At 33.0% G+C, this 23,108-nt stretch overlaps 11 non-coding genes across 11 annotated transcripts; all 11 read left to right on the top strand.

Moving 5' to 3' along the window:
* The first annotated feature begins 481 nt into the window (after positions 1-481).
* Positions 482-553, top strand: TRNAE-UUC (transfer RNA glutamic acid (anticodon UUC)). Its single transcript has one exon. It is a non-coding gene; the product is annotated as a tRNA-Glu (tRNA).
* An 889-nt stretch (positions 554-1,442) lies between these two features.
* Positions 1,443-1,514, top strand: TRNAE-UUC (transfer RNA glutamic acid (anticodon UUC)). The gene has a single exon. It is a non-coding gene; the product is annotated as a tRNA-Glu (tRNA).
* A 512-nt stretch (positions 1,515-2,026) lies between these two features.
* Positions 2,027-2,100, top strand: TRNAE-UUC (transfer RNA glutamic acid (anticodon UUC)). Its single transcript has one exon. It is a non-coding gene; the product is annotated as a tRNA-Glu (tRNA).
* Positions 2,101-3,648: 1,548 nt separating this feature from the next.
* On the top strand, positions 3,649-3,720 carry TRNAE-UUC (transfer RNA glutamic acid (anticodon UUC)). The gene has a single exon. It is a non-coding gene; the product is annotated as a tRNA-Glu (tRNA).
* A 1,941-nt stretch (positions 3,721-5,661) lies between these two features.
* TRNAE-UUC (transfer RNA glutamic acid (anticodon UUC)) lies at positions 5,662-5,733 on the top strand. The gene has a single exon. It is a non-coding gene; the product is annotated as a tRNA-Glu (tRNA).
* Positions 5,734-7,072: 1,339 nt separating this feature from the next.
* On the top strand, positions 7,073-7,144 carry TRNAE-UUC (transfer RNA glutamic acid (anticodon UUC)). The gene has a single exon. It is a non-coding gene; the product is annotated as a tRNA-Glu (tRNA).
* A 1,789-nt stretch (positions 7,145-8,933) lies between these two features.
* On the top strand, positions 8,934-9,005 carry TRNAE-UUC (transfer RNA glutamic acid (anticodon UUC)). Its single transcript has one exon. It is a non-coding gene; the product is annotated as a tRNA-Glu (tRNA).
* A 1,789-nt stretch (positions 9,006-10,794) lies between these two features.
* On the top strand, positions 10,795-10,866 carry TRNAE-UUC (transfer RNA glutamic acid (anticodon UUC)). Its single transcript has one exon. It is a non-coding gene; the product is annotated as a tRNA-Glu (tRNA).
* Positions 10,867-12,654: 1,788 nt separating this feature from the next.
* TRNAE-UUC (transfer RNA glutamic acid (anticodon UUC)) lies at positions 12,655-12,726 on the top strand. The gene has a single exon. It is a non-coding gene; the product is annotated as a tRNA-Glu (tRNA).
* A 1,782-nt stretch (positions 12,727-14,508) lies between these two features.
* On the top strand, positions 14,509-14,580 carry TRNAE-UUC (transfer RNA glutamic acid (anticodon UUC)). The gene has a single exon. It is a non-coding gene; the product is annotated as a tRNA-Glu (tRNA).
* Positions 14,581-19,133: 4,553 nt separating this feature from the next.
* On the top strand, positions 19,134-19,205 carry TRNAE-UUC (transfer RNA glutamic acid (anticodon UUC)). The gene has a single exon. It is a non-coding gene; the product is annotated as a tRNA-Glu (tRNA).
* The last annotated feature ends 3,903 nt before the right edge of the window (positions 19,206-23,108 follow it).

Below are 23,108 nucleotides of genomic sequence, written 5' to 3' on the forward strand. Positions count from 1 at the left end.
TAATGCATCGTAAATTAAAACTAATACTTCATTGTCGTCCATTTGCAAGGATATCTGGCATCCGCGAAGACCCCGTAGGGTTCGATTCCCGACAATGGAACATTTTTTATATAATACCACCATATCCGAAAGTTAAACTTCAGAAAGTTAATTTTATGGAGTAGTCAACTTAATTCTATCGCTTTTGAGGCTGTTGAGTCTATCACAAAGGCAAGAGATAATGATGCATTATAAACTAAAAGAAATACTCCAGTGTCCTCCAGCGGTTCGGATATATAGCTTTCACCCAGAACACCCACTTTTTAAAATATAATTTCACCATATCCATAAGTTAATTTTTCAAAGTTAATTTTATCAGCATATGCGAAAGTCAAGTTAGTTATATAGCTTTTGATGTTGTGGCGTTTTTCACGAAAGCAAAAGATAATGAAGAAATTAATTTAGACAAATTATTGATGCATTGTAAATTAAAAATAAATTCTCCATTGTCGTCCAGCGGTTAGGATATCTGGCTTTCACCCAGGACACCCGGGTTTAATTCCCGGCAATGGAACATTTTTTATATAATACCACCATATTCGGAAGTTAACTTCAGAAAGTTAATTTTATTGGCATGTGGTATAGTCATCTTAAATGTATCGCTTTTGAGGTTGTGGATTCTATCACAAAGTCAAAAGATAATGAAGAAATCAATTTAGATAAATCATTGACACATTGTAAACTAAAAGAAATACTGCAGTGTCCTCCAACAGTTAGGATATCTAGGTTTCACCTAGGAGACTCAATTTTTTTTATATAATTTCACTATATCCATAAGTTAATTTCTGAAATTTACTTTTATCAGCATGTTGGAAAGTCATGTTAACCATATCGCTTTTGAGGTTGTGGAGTCTTTCACGAAGGCAAAAGATAATGAAGAAATCAATTTAGACAAATTATTGATGCATTGTAAATTAAAACTAATACTCTATTGTCGTCTAGCTGTCAGTATATCAGGCGTCCTCGAAGACCTGGGTTCGATTCCCGACAATGGAACATTTTTTATATAATACCACCATATCCGAATGTTAAACTTTAGTAAGTTAATTTTATGGAATAGTAAACTTAACTGTATCGCTTTTGAGGTTGTGGAGTCTGTCCCAAAGACAACAGATAATGAAGAAATCAATTTAGAAAATTCATTGATGCATTGTAAACTAAAAGTAATACTCCAGTGTCCTCCAACGGTTAGGATATATAGCTTTCACCTAGAAGACCCACTTTTTAAAATATAATTTCACCATATCCATAGGTTAATTTCTGAAAGTTAATTTTATCAGCATATGCGAAAGTCAAGTTAGTTATATCGCTTTTGAGGTTGTGGAATCTTTCACGAAAGCAAAAGATAATGAAGAAATTAATTTAGACAAATTATTGATGCATTGTAAATTAAAAATAAATTCTCCATTGTCGTCCAGCGGTTAGGATATCTGGCTTTCACCCAGGAGACCCGGGTTCAATTCTCGGCAATGGAACATTTTATATATAATACCACCATTGGCATGTCGTATACTCATCTTAAATGTATCGTTCTTGAGGTTGTAGAGTCTATCACAAATGCAAAAGATAATGAAGAAATCAAAGGATATCTAGCTTTCAACAAGGAGACCCATATTTTTTATATAATTTCACCGGCATGTGGGAAAGTTAACTTAAATGTTTCGCTTTTGAGATTGTGGAGTCTATCACAAAGGCAAAAGATAATGAAGAAATCAATTTAGATAAATCATTGACACATTGTAAACTAAAAGAAATAATCCAGTGTCCTCCAACGGTTAGGATATCTAGCTTTCACCTAGGAGACGCACATTTTTTATATAATTTCACTATATTTATTAGTTAATTTCTGAAATTTAATTTTATCGGCATGTTGGAAAGTTAAGTTAACCATATCGCTATTGAGGTTGTGGAGTCTTTCACGAAGGCAAAAGATAATGAAGAAATTAATTTAGACAAATTATTGATGCATTGTAAATTTAAAATGAATTCTCATTTGTCGTCCAGCGGTTAGGATATCTGGCTTTCACCCAGGAGACCCGGGTTCAATTCCCGGCAATGGAACATTTTTTATATAATACCACCATTGGCATGTGGTATATAATTTCACCAGCACGTGGGAAAGTTAACTTAATTGTATCGCTTTTGAGGTTGTGAAGTCTATCGAAATCAATTTAGATATATCATTGATACATTGTAAACTAAAAGAAATACTCCAGTGTCCTCCAACGGTTAGGATATCTAGCTTTCACCTAGGAGACTCACATTTTTTTATATAATTTCACTATATCCATAAGTTAATTTCTGAAATTTAATTTTAATAGCATGTTGGAAAGTCATGTTAACCATACCGCTTTTGAGGTTGTGGAGTCTTTCACGAAGGCAAAAGATAATGAAGAAATCAATTTAGACAAATTATTGATGCATTGTAAATTAAAACTAATACTCCATTGTCGTCTAGCTGCCAGGATATCAGGCGTTCACGAAGACCTGGGTTCGATTCCCGACAATGGAACATTTTTTATATAATACCACCATATCCGAAAGTTAAATTTAGTAAGTTAATTTTATGGAATAGTCAACTTAATTGTATCGCTTTTGAGGCTGTGGAGTCTATCACAAAGAGAACAGATAATGACGCATTATAAACTAAAAGAAACACTCCAGTGTCCTCGAGCGTTTAGGATATATAGCTTTCACCCAGAAGACCCACTTTTTTAAATATAATTTCACCATATCCATAAGTTAATTTTTGAAAGTTAATTTTATCAGCATATGCGAAAGTCAGGTTAATTAGATCGCTTTTGAGGTTGTGGAGTTTTTCACGAAGGCAAAAGATAATGAAGAAATCAATTTAGACAAATTATTGATGCACTGTAAAGTAAAAAAAACACTCCATTGTCGTCCAGCGTTTAGGATATCTGGCTTTCGCCAAGGTGACTCGGGTTCAATTCCCGACAATGGAACATTTTATATATAATACCACCATATTCGGAAGTTAACTTCAGAAAGTTAATTTTATTGGCATGTGGTATAGTCATCTTCAATGTATCGCTTTTGAGGTTGTGGAGTCTATCACAAAGGCAAAAGATAATGAAGAAATCAATTTAGATAAATCATTGACACATTGTAAATTAAAAGAAATACTCCAGTGTCCTCCAACGGTTAGGATATCTAGGTTTCACCTAAGAGACTCAAATATTTTTATATAATTTCACTATATCCATAAGTTAATTTCTGAAATTTAATTTTATCAGCATGTTGGAAAGTCATGTTAACCATATCGCTTTTGAGGTTGTGGAGTCTTTCACGAAGGCAAAAGATAATGAAGAAATCAATTTAGAAAATTCATTGATGCAATGTAAACTAAAAGTAATACTCTAGTGTCCTCCAACGGTTAGGATATATAGCTTTCACCTAGAAGACCCACTTTTTAAAATATAATTTCACCATATCCATAGGTTAATTTTTGAAAGTTAATTTTATCAGCATATGCGAAAGTCAAGTTAGTTATATCGCTTTTGAGGTTGTGGAGTCTTTCACGAAATCAAAAGATAATGAAGAAATTAATTTAGACAAATTATTGATGCATTGTAAATTAAAAATAAATTCTCGATTGTCGTCCAGCGGTTAGGATATCTGGCTTTCACCCAGGAGACCCGGGTTTAATTCCCGGCAATAGAACATTTTATATATAATACCACCATTGGCATGTGGTATACGCATCTTAAATGTATAGTTTTTGAGGTTGTGGAGTCCATCACAAAGGCAAAAGATAATGAAGAAATCAACTTAAAAAAATTATTGATGCATTGTAAACTAAAAGAAATACTCCAATGTCCTCCAGCGGTTAGGATATCTAGCTTTCAAACAGGAGACCCACATTTTTTATATAATTTCACCTAGGAGACTATCACAAAGGCAAAAGATAATGAAGAAATCAATTTAGATAAATCATTGATACATTGTAAACTAAAAGAAATACTCCAGTGTCCTCCAACGGTTAGGATATCTATCTTTCACCTAGGAGACTCACGTTTTTTATATAATTTCACTATATCTATAAGTTACTTTCTAAAATTTAATTTTATCGGCATGTTGGAAAGTCAAGTTAACCATATCGCTTTTGAGGTTGTGGAGTCTTTCACGAAGGTAAAATATAATGAAGAAATCAATTTAGAGAAATTAATAATGCATTATAAATTAAAACTAACACTCAATTGTCGTCCATCTGCAAGGATATCTAGCATCCCCGAAGACCCGGGTTCGATTCCCGACAATGGAACATTTTTTATATAATACCACCATATCCGAAAGTTAAACTTCCGAAAGTTAATTTTATGGAATATACAACTTAATTGTATCGCTTTTGAGGCTGTTGAGTCTATCACAAAGGCAAGAGATAATGACGCATTATAAACTAAAAGAAATACTCCAGTGTCCTCCAGCGGTTAGGATATATAGCTTTCACCCAAAAGACCCAATTTTTAATTATAATTTCACCATATCCATAAGTTAATTTTTGAAAGTTAATTTTATCAGCATATGCGAAAGTCATGTTAATTATATCGCTTTTGAGGTTGTGGAGTTTTTCACGAAGGCAAAAGATAATGAAGAAATCAATTTAGACAAATTATTGATGCACTGTAAAGTAAAAAAAACACTCCATTGTCGTTCAGCGTTTAGGATATCTGACTTTCGCCCAGGTGACCCGGGTTCAATTCCCGACAATGGAACATTTTATATATAATACCACCATATCCGGAAGTTAACTTCAGAAAGTTAATTTTATTGGCATGTGGTATAGTCATCTTAAATGTATCACTTTTGAGGTTGTGGAGTCTATCACAAAGGCAAAAGATAATGAAGAAATCAATTTAGTTAAATCATTGATACATTGTAAACTAAAAGAAATACTCCGGTGTCCTCCAACGGTTAGGATATCTAGCTTTCACCTAGCAGACTCACATTTTTTTATATAATTTCACTATATCCCTAAGTTAATTTCTGAAATTTACTTTTATCAGCATGTTGGAAAGTCATGTTAACCATATCGCTTTTGAGGTTGTGGAGTCTTTCACGAAGGCAAAAGATAATGAAGAAATCAATTTAGACAAATTATTGATGCATTGTAAATTAAAACTAATACTCCATTGTCGTCTAGCTGTCAGTATATCAGGCGTCCTCGAAGACCTGGGTTCGATTCCCGACAATGGAACATTTTTTATATAATACCACCATATCCGAATGTTAAACTTTAGTAGGTTAAATTTATGGAATAGTCAACTTAATTGTAGCGCTTTTGAGGTTGTGGAGTCTATCACAAAGACAACAAATAATGAAGAAATCAATTTACAAAATTCATTGATGCATCGTAAACTAAAAGTAATAATCCAGTGTCCTCCAACGGTTAGGATATATAGCTTTCACCTAAAAGACCCACTTTCTAAAATATAATTTCACCATATCCATAGGTTAATTTCTGAAAGTTAATTTTATCAGCATATGCGAAAGTCAAGTTAATTATATCACTTTTGAGGTTGTGGAGTCTTTCAAGAAAGCAAAAGATATTGAAGAAATTAATTTAGACAAATTATTGATGCATTGTAAATTAAAAATAAATTCTCCATTGTCGTCCAGCGGTTAGGATATCTGGCTTTCACCCAGGAGACCCGGGTTCGATTCCCGGCAATGGAACGTTTAATATATAATACCACCATCGGCATGTGGTATATGCATCTTAAATGTATCGTTTTTGAGGTTGTGGAGTCTATCACAAAGGCAAAAGATAATGAAGAAATCATTTTAGATAAATTATTGATACATTGTAAACTAAAAGAAATACTCCAGTGTCCTCCAACGGTTAGGATATCTAGCTTTCACCTACGAGACTCACATTTTTTTTTCATAATTTCACTATATCTATAAGTTAATTTCTAAAATTTATTTTTATCGGCATGTTGGGAAGTCAAGTTAACCATATCACTTTTGAGGTTGTGGAGTCTTTCACGAATGCAAAATATAATGAAGAAATCAATTTAGAGAAATTAATAATGCATTATAAATTAAAACTAACACTCCATTGTCGTCCAACTGCAAGGATATCTGGCATCCCCGAAGACCCGGGTTCGATTCCCGACAATGGAACATTTTATATATAATACCACCATATCCGGAAGTTAACTTCAGAAAGTTAATTTTATTGGCATGTGGTATAGTCATCTTAAATGTATCACTTTTGAGGTTGTGGAGTCTATCACAAAGGCAAAAGATAATGAAGAAATCAATTTAGATAAATCATTGATACATTGTAAACTAAAAGAAATACTCTGGTGTCCTCCAACGGTTAGGATATCTAGCTTTCACCTAGCAGACTCACATTTTTTTATATAATTTCACTATATCCATAAGTTAATTTCTGAAATTTACTTTTATCAGCATGTTGGAAAGTCATGTTAACCATATCGCTTTTGAGGTTGTGGAGTCTTTCACGAAGGCAAAAGATAATGAAGAAATCAATTTAGACAAATTATTGATGCATTGTAAATTAAAACTAATACTCTATTGTCGTCTAGCTGTCAGTATATCAGGCGTCCTCGAAGACCTGGGTTCGATTCCCGACAATGGAACATTTTTTATATAATACCACCATATCCGAATGTTAAACTTTAGTAGGTTAAATTTATGGAATAGTCAACTTAATTGTATCGCTTTTGAGGTTGTGGAGTCTATCACAAAGACAACAAATAATGAAGAAATCAATTTACAAAATTCATTGATGCATCGTAAACTAAAAGTAATACTCCAGTGTCCTCCAACGGTTAGGATATATAGCTTTCACCTAGAAGACCCACTTTCTAAAATATAATTTCACCATATCCATAGGTTAATTTCTGAAAGTTAATTTTATCAGCATATGCGAAAGTCAAGTTAATTATATCACTTTTGAGGTTGTGGAGTCTTTCAAGAAAGCAAAAGATATTGAAGAAATTAATTTAGACAAATTATTGATGCATTGTAAATTAAAAATAAATTCTCCATTGTCGTCCAGCGGTTAGGATATCTGGCTTTCACCCAGGAGACCCGGGTTCGATTCCCGGCAATGGAACATTTTATATATAATACCACCATCGGCATGTGGTATATGCATCTTAAATGTATCGTTTTTGAGCTTGTGGAGTCTATCACAAAGGCAAAAGATAATGAAGAAATCATTTTAGATAAATTATTGATACATTGTAAACTAAAAGAAATACTCCAGTGTCCTCCAATGGTTAGGATATCTAGCTTTCACCTAGGAGACTCACATTTTTTTTTCATAATTCCACTATATCTATAAGTTAATTTCTAAAATTTATTTTTATCGGCATGTTGGGAAGTCAAGTTAACCATATCACTTTTGAGGTTGTGGAGTCTTTCACGAATGCAAAATATAATGAAGAAATCAATTTAGAGAAATTAATAATGCATTATAAATTAAAACTAACACTCCATTGTCGTCCAACTGCAAGGATATCTGGCATCCCCGAAGACCCGGGTTCGATTCCCGACAATGGAACATTTTTTATATAATACCACCATATCCGAAAGTTAAACTTCCGAAAGTTAATTTTATGGAATAGTCAACTTAATTGTATCGCTTTTGAGGCTGTTGAGTCTATCACAAAGGCAAGAGATAATGACGCATTATAAACTAAAAGAAATACTCCAGTGTCCTCCAGCGGTTAGGATATATAGCTTTCACCCAGAAGACCCAATTTTAATTATAATTTCACCATATCCATAAGTTAATTTTTGAAAGTTAATTTTATCAGCATATGCGAAAGTCATGTTAATTATATCGCTTTTGAGGTTGTGGAGTTTTTCACGAAGGCAAAAGATAATGAAGAAATCAATTTAGACAAATTATTGATGCACTGTAAAGTAAAAAAAACACTCCATTGTCGTTCAGCGTTTAGGATATCTGACTTTCGCCCAGGTGACCCGGGTTCAATTCCCGACAATGGAACATTTTATATATAATACCACCATATTCGGAAGTTAACTTCAGAAAGTTAATTTTATTGGCATGTGGTATAGTCATCTTAAATGTATCACTTTTGAGGTTGTGGAGTCTATCACAAAGGCAAAAGATAATGAAGAAATCAATTTAGATAAATCATTGATACATTGTAAATTAAAAGAAATACTCTGGTGTCCTCCAACGGTTAGGATATCTAGCTTTCACCTAGCAGACTCACATTTTTTTTATATAATTTCACTATATCCATAAGTTAATTTCTGAAATTTAATTTTATCAGCATGTTGGAAAGTCATGTTAACCATATCGCTTTTGAGGTTGTGGAGTCTTTCACGAAGGCAAAAGATAATGAAGAAATCAATTTAGACAAATTATTGATGCATTGTAAATTAAAACTAATACTCCATTGTCGTCTAGCTGTCAGTATATCAGGCGTCCTCGAAGACCTGGGTTCGATTCCCGACAATGGAACATTTTTTATATAATACCACCATATCCGAATGTTAAACTTTAGTAGGTTAAATTTATGGAATAGTCAACTTAATTGTATCGCTTTTGAGGTTTGGAGTCTATCACAAAGACAACAAATAATGAAGAACTCAATTTACAAAATTCATTGATGCATTGTAAACTAAAAGTAATACTCCAGTGTCCTCCAACGGTTAGGATATATAGCTTTCACCTAGAAGACCCACTTTCTAAAATATAATTTCACCATATCCATAGGTTAATTTCTGAAAGTTAATTTTATCAGCATATGCGAAAGTCAAGTTAATTATATCACTTTTGAGGTTATGGAGTCTTTCAAGAAAGCAAAAGATATTGAAGAAATTAATTTAGACAAATTATTGATGCATTGTAAATTAAAAATAAATTCTCCATTGTCGTCCAGCGGTTAGGATATCTGGCTTTCACCCAGGAGACCCGGGTTCGATTCCCGGCAATGGAACATTTATATATAATACCACCATCGGCATGTGGTATATGCATCTTAAATGTATCGTTTTTGAGGTTGTGGAGTCTATCATAAAGGCAAAAGATAATGAAGAAATCATTTTAGATAAATTATTGATACATTGTAAACTAAAAGAAATACTCCAGTGTCCTCCAACGGTTAGGATATCTAGCTTTCACCTAGGAGACTCACATTTTTTTTCATAATTTCACTATATCTATAAGTTAATTTCTAAAATTTATTTTTATCGGCATGTTGGGAAGTCAAGTTAACCATATCACTTTTGAGGTTGTGGAGTCTTTCACGAATGCAAAATATAATGAAGAAATCAATTTAGAGAAATTAATAATGCATTATAAATTAAAACTAACACTCCATTGTCGTCCAACTGCAAGGATATCTGGCATCCCCGAAGACCCGGGTTCGATTCCCGACAATGGAACATTTTTTATATAATACCACCATATCCGAAAGTTAAACTTCCGAAAGTTAATTTTATGGAATAGTCAACTTAATTGTATCGCTTTTGAGGCTGTTGAGTCTATCACAAAGGCAAGAGATAATGACGCATTATAAACTAAAAGAAATACTCCAGTGTCCTCCAGCGGTTAGGATATATAGCTTTCACCCAGAAGACCCAATTTTTAATTATAATTTCACCATATCCATAAGTTAATTTTTGAAAGTTAATTTTATCAGCATATGCGAAAGTCATGTTAATTATATCGCTTTTGAGGTTGTGGAGTTTTTCACGAAGGCAAAAGATAATGAAGAAATCAATTTAGATAAATTATTGATGCACTGTAAAGTAAAAAAAACACTCCATTGTCGTTCAGCGTTTAGGATATCTGACTTTCGCCCAGGTGACCCGGGTTCAATTCCCGACAATGGAACATTTTATATATAATACCACCATATCCGGAAGTTAACTTCAGAAAGTTAATTTTATTGGCATGTGGTATAGTCATCTTAAAATATATCACTTTTGAGGTTGTGGAGTCTATCAGAAAGGCAAAAGATAATGAAAAAATCAATTTAGGTAAATCATTGATACATTGTAAACTAAAAGAAATACTCCGGTGTCCTCCAACGGTTAGGATATCTAGCTTTCACCTAGCAGACTCACATTTTTTTATATAATTTCACTATATCCCTAAGTTAATTTCTGAAATTTAATTTTATCAGCATGTTGGAAAGTCATGTTAACCATATCGCTTTTGAGGTTGTGGAGTCTTTCACGAAGGCAAAAGATAATGAAGAAATCAATTTAGACAAATTATTGATGCATTGTAAATTAAAACTAATACTCCATTGTCGTCTAGCTGTCAGTATATCAGGCGTCCTCGAAGACCTGGGTTCGATTCCCGACAATGGAACATTTTTTATATAATACCACCATATCCGAATGTTAAACTTTAGTAGGTTAAATTTATGGAATAGTCAACTTAATTGTATCGCTTTTGAGGTTGTGGAGTCTATCACAAAGACAACAAATAATGAAGAAATCAATTTACAAAATTCATTGATGCATTGTAAACTAAAAGTAATACTCCAGTGTCCTCCAACGGTTAGGATATATAGCTTTCACCTAGAAGACCCACTTTCTAAAATATAATTTCACCATATCCATAGGTTAATTTCTGAAAGTTAATTTTATCAGCATATGCGAAAGTCAAGTTAATTATATCACTTTTGAGGTTGTGGAGTCTTTCAAGAAAGCAAAAGATATTGAAGAAATTAATTTAGACAAATTATTGATGCATTGTAAATTAAAAATAAATTCTCCATTGTCGTCCAGCGGTTAGGATATCTGGCTTTCACCCAGGAGACCCGGGTTCGATTCCCGGCAATGGAACATTTTATATATAATACCACCATCGGCATGATGTAAATGCATCTTAAATGTATCGTTTTTGAGGTTGTGGAGTCTATCACAAAGGCAAAAGATAATGAAGAAATCATTTTAGATAAATTATTGATACATTGTAAACTAAAAGAAATACTCCAGTGTCCTCCAACGGTTAGGATATCTAGCTTTCACCTAGGAGACTCACATTTTTTTTCATAATTTCACTATATCTATAAGTTAATTTCTAAAATTTATTTTTATCGGCATGTTGGGAAGTCAAGTTAACCATATCACTTTTGAGGTTGTGGAGTCTTTCACGAATGCAAAATATAATGAAGAAATCAATTTAGAGAAATTAATAATGCATTATAAATTAAAACTAACACTCCATTGTCGTCCAACTGCAAGGATATCTGGCATCCCCGAAGACCCGGGTTCGATTCCCGACAATGGAACATTTTTTATATAATACCACCATATCCGAAAGTTAAACTTCCGAAAGTTAATTTTATGGAATAGTCAACTTAATTGTATCGCTTTTGAGGCTGTTGAGTCTATCACAAAGGCAAGAGATAATGACGCATTATAAACTAAAAGAAATACTCCAGTGTCCTCCAGCGGTTAGGATATATAGCTTTCACCCAGAAGACCCAATTTTTAATTATAATTTCACCATATCCATAAGTTAATTTTGAAAGTTAATTTTATCAGCATATGCGAAAGTCATGTTAATTATATCGCTTTTGAGGTTGTGGAGTTTTTCACGAAGGCAAAAGATAATGAAGAAATCAATTTAGACAAATTATTGATGCACTGTAAAGTAAAAAAAACACTCCATTGTCGTTCAGCGTTTAGGATATCTGACTTTCGCCCAGGTGACCCGGGTTCAATTCCCGACAATGGAACATTTTATATATAATACCACCATATCCGGAAGTTAACTTCAGAAAGTTAATTTTATTGGCATGTGGTATAGTCATCTTAAATGTATCACTTTTGAGGTTGTGGAGTCTATCACAAAGGCAAAAGATAATGAAGAAATCAATTTAGATAAATCATTGATACATTGTAAACTAAAAGAAATACTCCGGTGTCCTCCAACGGTTAGGATATCTAGCTTTCACCTAGCAGACTCACATTTTTTTATATAATTTCACTATATCCATAAGTTAATTTCTGAAATTTACTTTTATCAGCATGTTGGAAAGTCATGTTAACCATATCGCTTTTGAGGTTGTGGAGTCTTTCACGAAGGCAAAAGATAATGAAGAAATCAATTTAGACAAATTATTGATGCATTGTAAATTAAAACTAATACTCCATTGTCGTCTAGCTGTCAGTATATCAGGCGTCCTCGAAGACCTGGGTTCGATTCCCGACAATGGAACATTTTTTATATAATACCACCATATCCGAATGTTAAACTTTAGTAGGTTAAATTTATGGAATAGTCAACTTAATTGTATCGCTTTTGAGGTTGTGGAGTCTATCACAAAGACAACAATTAATGAAGAAATCAATTTACAAAATTCATTGATGCATTGTAAACTAAAAGTAATACTCCAGTGTCCTCCAACGGTTAGGATATATAGCTTTCACCTAGAAGACCCACTTTCTAAAATATAATTTCACCATATCCATAGGTTAATTTCTGAAAGTTAATTTTATCAGCATATGCGAAAGTCAAGTTAATTATATCACTTTTGAGGTTGTGGAGTCTTTCAAGAAAGCAAAAGATATTGAAGAAATTAATTTAGACAAATTATTGATGCATTGTAAATTAAAAATAAATTCTCCATTGTCGTCCAGCGGTTAGGATATCTGGCTTTCACCCAGGAGACCCGGGTTCGATTCCCGGCAATGGAACATTTTATATATAATACCACCATCGGCATGTGGTATATGCATCTTAAATGTATCGTTTTTGAGCTTGTGGAGTCTATCACAAAGGCAAAAGATAATGAAGAAATCATTTTAGATAAATTATTGATACATTGTAAACTAAAAGAAATACTCCAGTGTCCTCCAATGGTTAGGATATCTAGCTTTCACCTAGGAGACTCACATTTTTTTTCATAATTTCACTATATCTATAAGTTAATTTCTAAAATTTATTTTTATCGGCATGTTGGGAAGTCAAGTTAACCATATCACTTTTGAGGTTGTGGAGTCTTTCACGAATGCAAAATATAATGAAGAAATCAATTTAGAGAAATTAATAATGCATTATAAATTAAAACTAACACTCCATTGTCGTCCAACTGCAAGGATATCTGGCATCCCCGAAGACCCGGGTTCGATTCCCGACAATGGAACATTTTTTATATAATACCACCATATCCGAAAGTTAAACTTCCGAAAGTTAATTTTATGGAATAGTCAACTTAATTGTATCGCTTTTGAGGCTGTTGAGTCTATCACAAAGGCAAGAGATAATGACGCATTATAAACTAAAAGAAATACTCCAGTGTCCTCCAGCGGTTAGGATATATAGCTTTCACCCAGAAGACCCAATTTTTAATTATAATTTCACCATATCCATAAGTTAATTTTTGAAAGTTAATTTTATCAGCATATGCGAAAGTCATGTTAATTATATCGCTTTTGAGGTTGTGTTTTTTCACGAAGGCAAAAGATAATGAAGAAATCAATTTAGACAAATTATTGATGCACTGTAAAGTAAAAAAAACACTCCATTGTCGTTCAGCGTTTAGGATATCTGACTTTCGCCCAGGTGACCCGGTTCAATTCCCGACAATGGAACATTTTATATATAATACCACCATATCCGGAAGTTAACTTCAGAAAGTTAATTTTATTGGCATGTGGTATAGTCATCTTAAATGTATCACTTTTGAGGTTGTGGAGTCTATCACAAAGGCAAAAGATAATGAAGAAATCAATTTAGATAAATCATTGATACATTGTAAACTAAAAGAAATACTCCGGTGTCCTCCAACGGTTAGGATATCTAGCTTTCACCTAGCAGACTCACATTTTTTTATATAATTTCACTATATCCATAAGTTAATTTCTGAAATTTACTTTTATCAGCATGTTGGAAAGTCATGTTAACCATATCGCTTTTGAGGTTGTGGAGTCTTTCACGAAGGCAAAAGATAATGAAGAAATCAATTTAGACAAATTATTGATGCATTGTAAATTAAAACTAATACTCCATTGTCGTCTAGCTGTCAGTATATCAGGCGTCCTCGAAGACCTGGGTTCGATTCCCGACAATGGAACATTTTTTATATAATACCACCATATCCGAATGTTAAACTTTAGTAGGTTAAATTTATGGAATAGTCAACTTAATTGTATCGCTTTTGAGGTTGTGGAGTCTATCACAAAGACAACATTAATGAAGAAATCAATTTACAAATTCATTGATGCATTGTAAACTAAAAGTAATACTCCAGTGTCCTCCAACGGTTAGGATATATAGCTTTCACCTAGAAGACCCACTTTCTAAAATAATTTCACCATATCCATAGGTTAATTTCTGAAAGTTAATTTTATCAGCATATGCGAAAGTCAAGTTAATTATATCACTTTTGAGGTTGTGGAGTCTTTCAAGAAAGCAAAAGATATTGAAGAAATTAATTTAGACAAATTATTGATGCATTGTAAATTAAAAATAAATTCTCCATTGTCGTCCAGCGGTTAGGATATCTGGCTTTCACCCAGGAGACCCGGGTTCGATTCCCGGCAATGGAACATTTTATATATAATACCACCATCGGCATGTGGTATATGCATCTTAAATGTATCGTTTTTGAGGTTGTGGAGTCTATCATAAAGGCAAAAGATAATGAAGAAATCATTTTAGATAAATTATTGATACATTGTAAACTAAAAGAAATACTCCAGTGTCCTCCAACGGTTAGGATATCTAGCTTTCACCTAGGAGACCCATTTTTTTTCATAATTTCACTATATCTATAAGTTAATTTCTAAAATTTATTTTTATCGGCATGTTGGGAAGTCAAGTTAACCATATCACTTTTGAGGTTGTGGAGTCTTTCACGAATGCAAAATATAATGAAGAAATCAATTTAGAGATATTAAATAATGCATTATAAATTAAAACTAACACTCCATTGTCGTCCAACTGCAAGGATATCTGGCATCCCCGAAGACCCGGGTTCGATTCCCGACAATGGAACATTTTTTAGATAATACCACCATATCCGAAAGTTAAACTTCCGAAAGTTAATTTTATGGAATAGTCAACTTAATTGTATCGCTTTTGAGGCTGTTGAGTCTATCACAAAGGCAAGAGATAATGACGCATTATAAACTAAAAGAAATACTCCAGTGTCCTCCAGCGGTTAGGATATACAGCTTTCACCCAGAAGACCCAATTTTTAATTATAATTTCACCATATCCATAAGTTAATTTTTGAAAGTTAATTTTATCAGCATATGCGAAAGTCATGTTAATTATATCGCTTTTGAGGTTGTGGAGTTTTTCACGAAGGCAAAAGATAATGAAGAAATCAATTTAGACAAATTATTGATGCATTGTAAATTAAAACTAATACTCCATTGTCGTCTAGCTGTCAGTATATCAGGCGTCCTCGAAGACCTGGGTTCGATTCCCGACAATGGAACATTTTTTATATAATACCACCATATCCGAATGTTAAACTTTAGTAGGTTAATTTATGGAATAGTCAACTTAATTGTATCGCTTTTGAGGTTGTGGAGTCTATCACAAAGACAACAAATAATGAAGAAATCATTTACAAAATCATTGATGCATTGTAAACTAAAAGTAATACTCCAGTGTCCTCCAACGGTTAGGATATATAGCTTTCACCTAGAAGACCCACTTTCTAAAAATAATTTCACCATATCCATAGGTTAATTTCTGAAAGTTAATTTTATCAGCATATGCGAAAGTCAAGTTAATTATATCACTTTTGAGGTTGTGGAGTCTTTCAAGAAAGCAAAAGATATTGAAGAAATTAATTTAGACAAATTATTGATGCATTGTAAATTAAAATAAATTCTCCATTGTCGTCCAGCGGTTAGGATATCTGGCTTTCACCCAGGAGACCCGGGTTCGATTCCCGCAATGGAACATTTTATATATAATACCACCATCGGCATGTGGTATATGCATCTTAAATGTATCGTTTTTGAGGTTGTGGAGTCTATCACAAAGGCAAAAGATAATGAAGAAATCATTTTAGATAATTATTGATACATTGTAAACTAAAAGAAATACTCCAGTGTCCTCCAACGGTTAGGATATCTAGCTTTCACCTAGGAGACTCACATTTTTTTTCATAATTTCACTATATCTATAAGTTAATTTCTAAAATTTATTTTTATCGGCATGTTGGGAAGTCAAGTTAACCATATCACTTTTGAGGTTGTGGAGTCTTTCACGAATGCAAAATATAATGAAGAAATCAATTTAGAGATATTAATAATGCATTATAAATTAAAACTAACACTCCATTGTCGTCCAACTGCAAGGATATCTGGCATCCCCGAAGACCCGGTTCGATTCCCGACAATGGAACATTTTTTAGATAATACCACCATATCCGAAAGTTAAACTTCCGAAAGTTAATTTTATGGAATAGTCAACTTAATTGTATCGCTTTTGAGGCTGTTGAGTCTATCACAAAGGCAAGAGATAATGACGCATTATAAACTAAAAGAAATACTCCAGTGTCCTCCAGCGGTTAGGATATACAGCTTTCACCCAGAAGACCCATTTTTAATATAATTTCACCATATCCATAAGTTAATTTTTGAAAGTTAATTTTATCAGCATATGCGAAAGTCATGTTAATTATATCGCTTTTGAGGTTGTGGAGTTTTTCACGAAGGCAAAAGATAATGAAGAAATCAATTTAGACAAATTATTGATGCACTGTAAAGTAAAAAAACACTCCATTGTCGTTCAGCGTTTAGGATATCTGACTTTCGCCCAGGTGACCCGGGTTCAGTTCCCGACAATGGAACATTTTATATATAATACCACCATATCCGGAAGTTAACTTCAGAAAGTTAATTTTATTGGCATGTGGTATAGTCATCTTAATGTATCACTTTTGAGGTTGTGGAGTCTATCACAAAGGCAAAAGATAATGAAGAAATCAATTTAGATAAATCATTGATACATTGTAAACTAAAAGAAATACTCCGGTGTCCTCCAACGGTTAGGATATCTAGCTTTCACCTAGCAGACTCACATTTTTTTTATAATTTCACTATATCCATAAGTTAATTTCTGAAATTAATTTTATCAGCATGTTGGAAAGTCATGTTAACCATATCGCTTTTGAGGTTGTGGAGTCTTTCACGAAGGCAAAAGATAATGAAGAAATCAATTTAGACAAATTATTGATGCATTGTAAATTAAAACTAATACTCCATTGTCGTCTAGCTGTCAGTATATCAGGCGTCCTCGAAGACCTGGGTTCGATTCCCGACAATGGAACATTTTTTATATAATACCACCATATCCGAATGTTAAACTTTAGTAGGTTAAATTTATGGAATAGTCAACTTAATTGTATCGCTTTTGAGGTTGTGGAGTCTATCACAAAGACAACAATTAATGAAGAAATCAATTTACAAAATTCATTGATGCATTGTAAACTAAAAGTAATACTCCAGTGTCCTCCAACGGTTAGGATATATAGCTTTCACCTAGAAGACCCACTTTCTAAAATATAATTTCACCATATCCATAGGTTAATTTCTGAAAGTTAATTTTATCAGCATATGCGAAAGTCAAGTTAATTATATCACTTTTGAGGTTGTGGAGTCTTTCAAGAAAGCAAAGATATTGAAGAAATTAATTTAGACAAATTATTGATGCATTGTAAATTAAAAATAAATTCTCCATTGTCGTCCAGCGGTTAGGATATCTGGCTTTCACCCAGGAGACCCGGTTCGATTCCCGCAATGGAACTTTTATATATAATACCACCATCGGCATGTGGTATATGCATCTTAAATGTATCGTTTTTGAGGTTGTGGAGTCTATCATAAAGGCAAAAGATAATGAAGAAATCATTTTAGATAAATTATTGATACATTGTAAACTAAAAGAAATACTCCAGTGTCCTCCAACGGTTAGGATATCTAGCTTTCACCTAGGAGACTCACATTTTTTTTCATAATTTCACTATATCTATAAGTTAATTTCTAAAATTTATTTTTATCGGCATGTTGGGAAGTCAAGTTAACCATATCACTTTTGAGGTTGTGGAGTCTTTCACGAATGCAAAATATAATGAAGAAATCAATTTAGAGATATTAATAATGCATTATAAATTAAAACTAACACTCCATTGTCGTCCAACTGCAAGGATATCTGGCATCCCCGAAGACCCGGGTTCGATTCCCGACAATGGAACATTTTTTAGATAATACCACCATATCCGAAAGTTAAACTTCAGAAAGTTAATTTTATTGGCATGTGGTATAGTCATCTTAAATGTATCACTTTTGAGGTTGTGGAGTCTATCACAAAGGCAAAAGATAATGAAGAAATCAATTTAGATAAATCATTGATACATTGTAAACTAAAAGAAATACTCCGGTGTCCTCCAACGGTTAGGATATCTAGCTTTCACCTAGCAGACTCACATTTTTTTATATAATTTCACTATATCCATAAGTTAATTTCTGAAATTTAATTTTATCAGCATGTTGGAAAGTCATGTTAACCATATCGCTTTTGAGGTTGTGGAGTCTTTCACGAAGGCAAAAGATAATGAAGAAATCAATTTAGACAAATTATTGATGCATTGTAAATTAAAACTAATACTCCATTGTCGTCTAGCTGTCAGTATATCAGGCGTCCTCGAAGACCTGGGTTCGATTCCCGACAATGGAACATTTTTATATAATACCACCATATCCGAATGTTAAACTTTAGTAGGTTAAATTTATGGAATAGTCAACTTAATTGTATCGCTTTTGAGGTTGTGGAGTCTATCACAAAGACAACAATAATGAAGAAATCAATTTACAAAATTCATTGATGCATTGTAAACTAAAAGTAATACTCCAGTGTCCTCCAACGGTTAGGATATATAGCTTTCACCTAGAAGACCCACTTTCTAAATATAATTTCACCATATCCATAGGTTAATTTCTGAAAGTTATTTTATCAGCATATGCGAAAGTCAAGTTAATTATATCACTTTTGAGGTTGTGGAGTCTTTCAAGAAAGCAAAAGATATTGAAGAAATTAATTTAGACAAATTATTGATGCATTGTAAATTAAAAATAAATTCTCCATTGTCGTCCAGCGGTTAGGATATCTGGCTTTCACCCAGGAGACCCGGTTTCGATTCCCGGCAATGGAACATTTTATATATAATACCACCATCGGCATGTGGTATATGCATCTTAAATGTATCGTTTTTGAGGTTGTGGAGTCTATCTAAGGCAAAAGATAATGAAGAAATCATTTTAGATAAATTATTGATACATTGTAAACTAAAAGAAATACTCCCTTGTCCTCCAACGGTTAGGATATCTAGCTTTCACCTAGGAGACTCACATTTTTTTTCATAATTTCACTATATCTATAAGTTAATTTCTAAATTTATTTTTATCGGCATGTTGGGAAGTCAAGTTAACCATATCACTTTTGAGGTTGTGGAGTCTTTCACGAATGCAAAATATAATGAAGAAATCAATTTAGAGAAATTAATAATGCATTATAAATTAAAACTAACACTCCATTGTCGTCCAACTGCAAGGATATCTGGCATCCCCGAAGACCCGGTTTCGATTCCCGACAATGGAACATTTTTTATATAATACCACCATATCCGAAAGTTAAACTTCCGAAAGTTAATTTTATGGAATAGTCAACTTAATTGTATCGCTTTTGAGGCTGTTGAGTCTATCACAAAGGCAAGAGATAATGACGCATTATAAACTAAAAGAAATACTCCAGTGTCCTCCAGCGGTTAGGATATATAGCTTTCACCCAGAAGACCCAATTTTAATTATAATTTCACCATATCCATAAGTTAATTTTTGAAAGTTAATTTAATCAGCATATGCGAAAGTCATGTTAATTATATCGCTTTTGAGGTTGTGGAGTTTTTCACGAAGGCAAAAGATAATGAAGAAATCAATTTAGACAAATTATTGATGCACTGTAAAGTAAAAAAAACACTCCATTGTCGTTCAGCGTTTAGGATATCTGACTTTCGCCCAGGTGACCCGGGTTCAATTCCCGACAATGGAACATTTTATATATAATACCACCATATCGGAAGTTAACTTCAGAAAGTTAATTTTATTGGCATGTGGTATAGTCATCTTAAATGTATCACTTTTGAGGTTGTGGAGTCTATCACAAAGGCAAAAGATAATGAAGAAATCAATTTAGATAAATCATTGATACATTGTAAACTAAAAGAAATACTCCGGTGTCCTCCAACGGTTAGGATATCTAGCTTTCACCTAGCAGACTCACATTTTTATATAATTTCACTATATCCATAAGTTAATTTCTGAAATTTAATTTTATCAGCATGTTGGAAAGTCATGTTAACCATATCGCTTTTGAGGTTGTGGAGTCTTTCACGAAGGCAAAAGATAATGAAGAAATCAATTTAGACAAATTATTGATGCATTGTAAATTAAAACTAATACTCCATTGTCGTCTAGCTGTCAGTATATCAGGCGTCCTCGAAGACCTGGGTTCGATTCCCGACAATGGAACATTTTTTATATAATACCACCATATCCGAATGTTAACTTTAGTAGGTTAAATTTATGGAATAGTCAACTTAATTGTATCGCTTTTGAGGTTGTGGAGTCTATCACAAAGACAACAAATAATGAAGAAATCAATTTACAAAATTCATTGATGCATTGTAAACTAAAAGTAATACTCCAGTGTCCTCCAACGGTTAGGATATATAGCTTTCACCTAGAAGACCCACTTTTAAAATATAATTTCACCATATCCATAGGTTAATTTCTGAAAGTTAATTTTATCAGCATATGCGAAAGTCAAGTTAATTATATCACTTTTGAGGTTGTGGAGTCTTTCAAGAAAGCAAAAGATATTGAAGAAATTAATTTAGACAAATTATTGATGCATTGTAAATTAAAAATAATTCTCCATTGTCGTCCAGCGGTTAGGATATCTGGCTTTCACCAGGAGACCCGGGTTCGATTCCGGCAATGGAACGTTTTATATATAATACCACCATCGGCATGTGGTATATGCATCTTAAATGTATCGTTTTTGAGGTTGTGGAGTCTATCACAAAGGCAAAAGATAATGAAGAAATCATTTTAGATAAATTATTGATACATTGTAAACTAAAAGAAATACTCCAGTGTCCTCCAACGGTTAGGATATCTAGCTTTCATCTAGGAGACTCACATTTTTTTCATAATTTCACTATATCTATAAGTTAATTTCTAAATTTATTTTTATCGGCATGTTGGGAAGTCAAGTTAACCATATCACTTTTGAGGTTGTGGAGTCTTTCACGAATGCAAAATATAATGAAGAAATCAATTTAGAGAAATTAATAATGCATTATAAATTAAAACTAACACTTCATTGTCGTCCAACTGCAAGGATATCTGGCATCCCCGAGGACCCGGGTTCAATTCCCGACAATGGAACATTTTTTATATAATACCACCATATCCGAAAGTTAAACTTCAGAAAGTTAATTTTATTGGCATGTGGTTTAGTCATCTTAAATGTATCACTTTTGAGGTTGTGGAGTCTATCACAAAGGCAAAAGATAATGAAGAAATCAATTTAGATAAATCATTGATACATTGTAAACTAAAAGAAATACTCCAGTGTCCTCCAACGGTTAGGATATCTAGCTTTCACCTAGGAGACTCACATTTTTTTTCATAATTTCACTATATCTATAAGTTAATTTCTAAAATTTATTTTTATCGGCATGTTGGGAAGTCAAGTTAACCATATCACTTTTGAGGTTGTGGAGTCTTTCACGAATGCAAAATATAATGAAGAAATCAATTTAGAGAAATTAATAATGCATTATAAATTAAAACTAACACTCCATTGTCGTCCAACTGCAAGGATATCTGGCATCCCCGAAGACCCGGGTTCGATTCCCGACAATGGAACATTTTTTATATAATACCACCATATCCGAAAGTTAAACTTCCGAAAGTTAATTTTATGGAATAGTCAACTTAATTGTATCGCTTTTGAGGCTGTTGAGTCTATCACAAAGGCAAGAGATAATGACGCATTATAAACTAAAAGAAATACTCCAGTGTCCTCCAGCGGTTAGGATATATAGCTTTCACCAGAAGACCACATTTTAATTATAATTTCACCATATCCATAAGTTAATTTTTGAAAGTTAATTTTATCAGCATATGCGAAAGTCATGTTAATTATATCGCTTTTGAGGTTGTGGAGTTTTTCACGAAGGCAAAAGATAATGAAGAAATCAATTTAGACAAATTATTGATGCACTGTAAGTAAAAAAAACACTCCATTGTCGTTCAGCGTTTAGGATATCTGACTTTCGCCCAGGTGACCCGGGTTCAATTCCCGACAATGGAACATTTTATATATAATACCACCATATCCGAAAGTTAACTTCAGAAAGTTAATTTTATTGGCATGTGGTATAGTCATCTTAAATGTATCACTTTTGAGGTTGTGGAGTCTATCACAAAGGCAAAAGATAATGAAGAAATCAATTTAGATAAATCATTGATACATTGTAAACTAAAAGAAATACTCCGGTGTGCTCCAACGGTTAGGATATCTAGCTTTCACCTAGCAGACTCACATTTTTTTATATAATTTCACTATATCCATAAGTTAATTTCTGAAATTTAATTTATCAGCATGTTGGAAAGTCATGTTAACCATATCGCTTTTGAGGTTGTGGAGTCTTTCACGAAGGCAAAAGATAATGAAGAAATCAATTTAGACAAATTATTGATGCATTGTAAATTAAAACTAATACTCCATTGTCGTCTAGCTGTCAGTATATCAGGCGTCCTCGAAGACCTGGGTTCGATTCCCGACAATGGAACATTTTTATATAATACCACCATATCCGAATGTTAAACTTTAGTAGGTTAAATTTATGGAATAGTCAACTTAATTGTATCGCTTTTGAGGTTGTGGAGTCTATCACAAAGACAACAATAATGAAGAAATCAATTTACAAAATTCATTGATGCATTGTAAACTAAAAGTAATACTCCAGTGTCCTCCAACGGTTAGG

The sequence above is a fragment of the Lathyrus oleraceus genome, chromosome 7 (assembly GCF_024323335.1).
Source record: "Lathyrus oleraceus cultivar Zhongwan6 chromosome 7, CAAS_Psat_ZW6_1.0, whole genome shotgun sequence".
NCBI classification, from domain to species: Eukaryota; Viridiplantae; Streptophyta; class Magnoliopsida; order Fabales; family Fabaceae; genus Lathyrus; species Lathyrus oleraceus.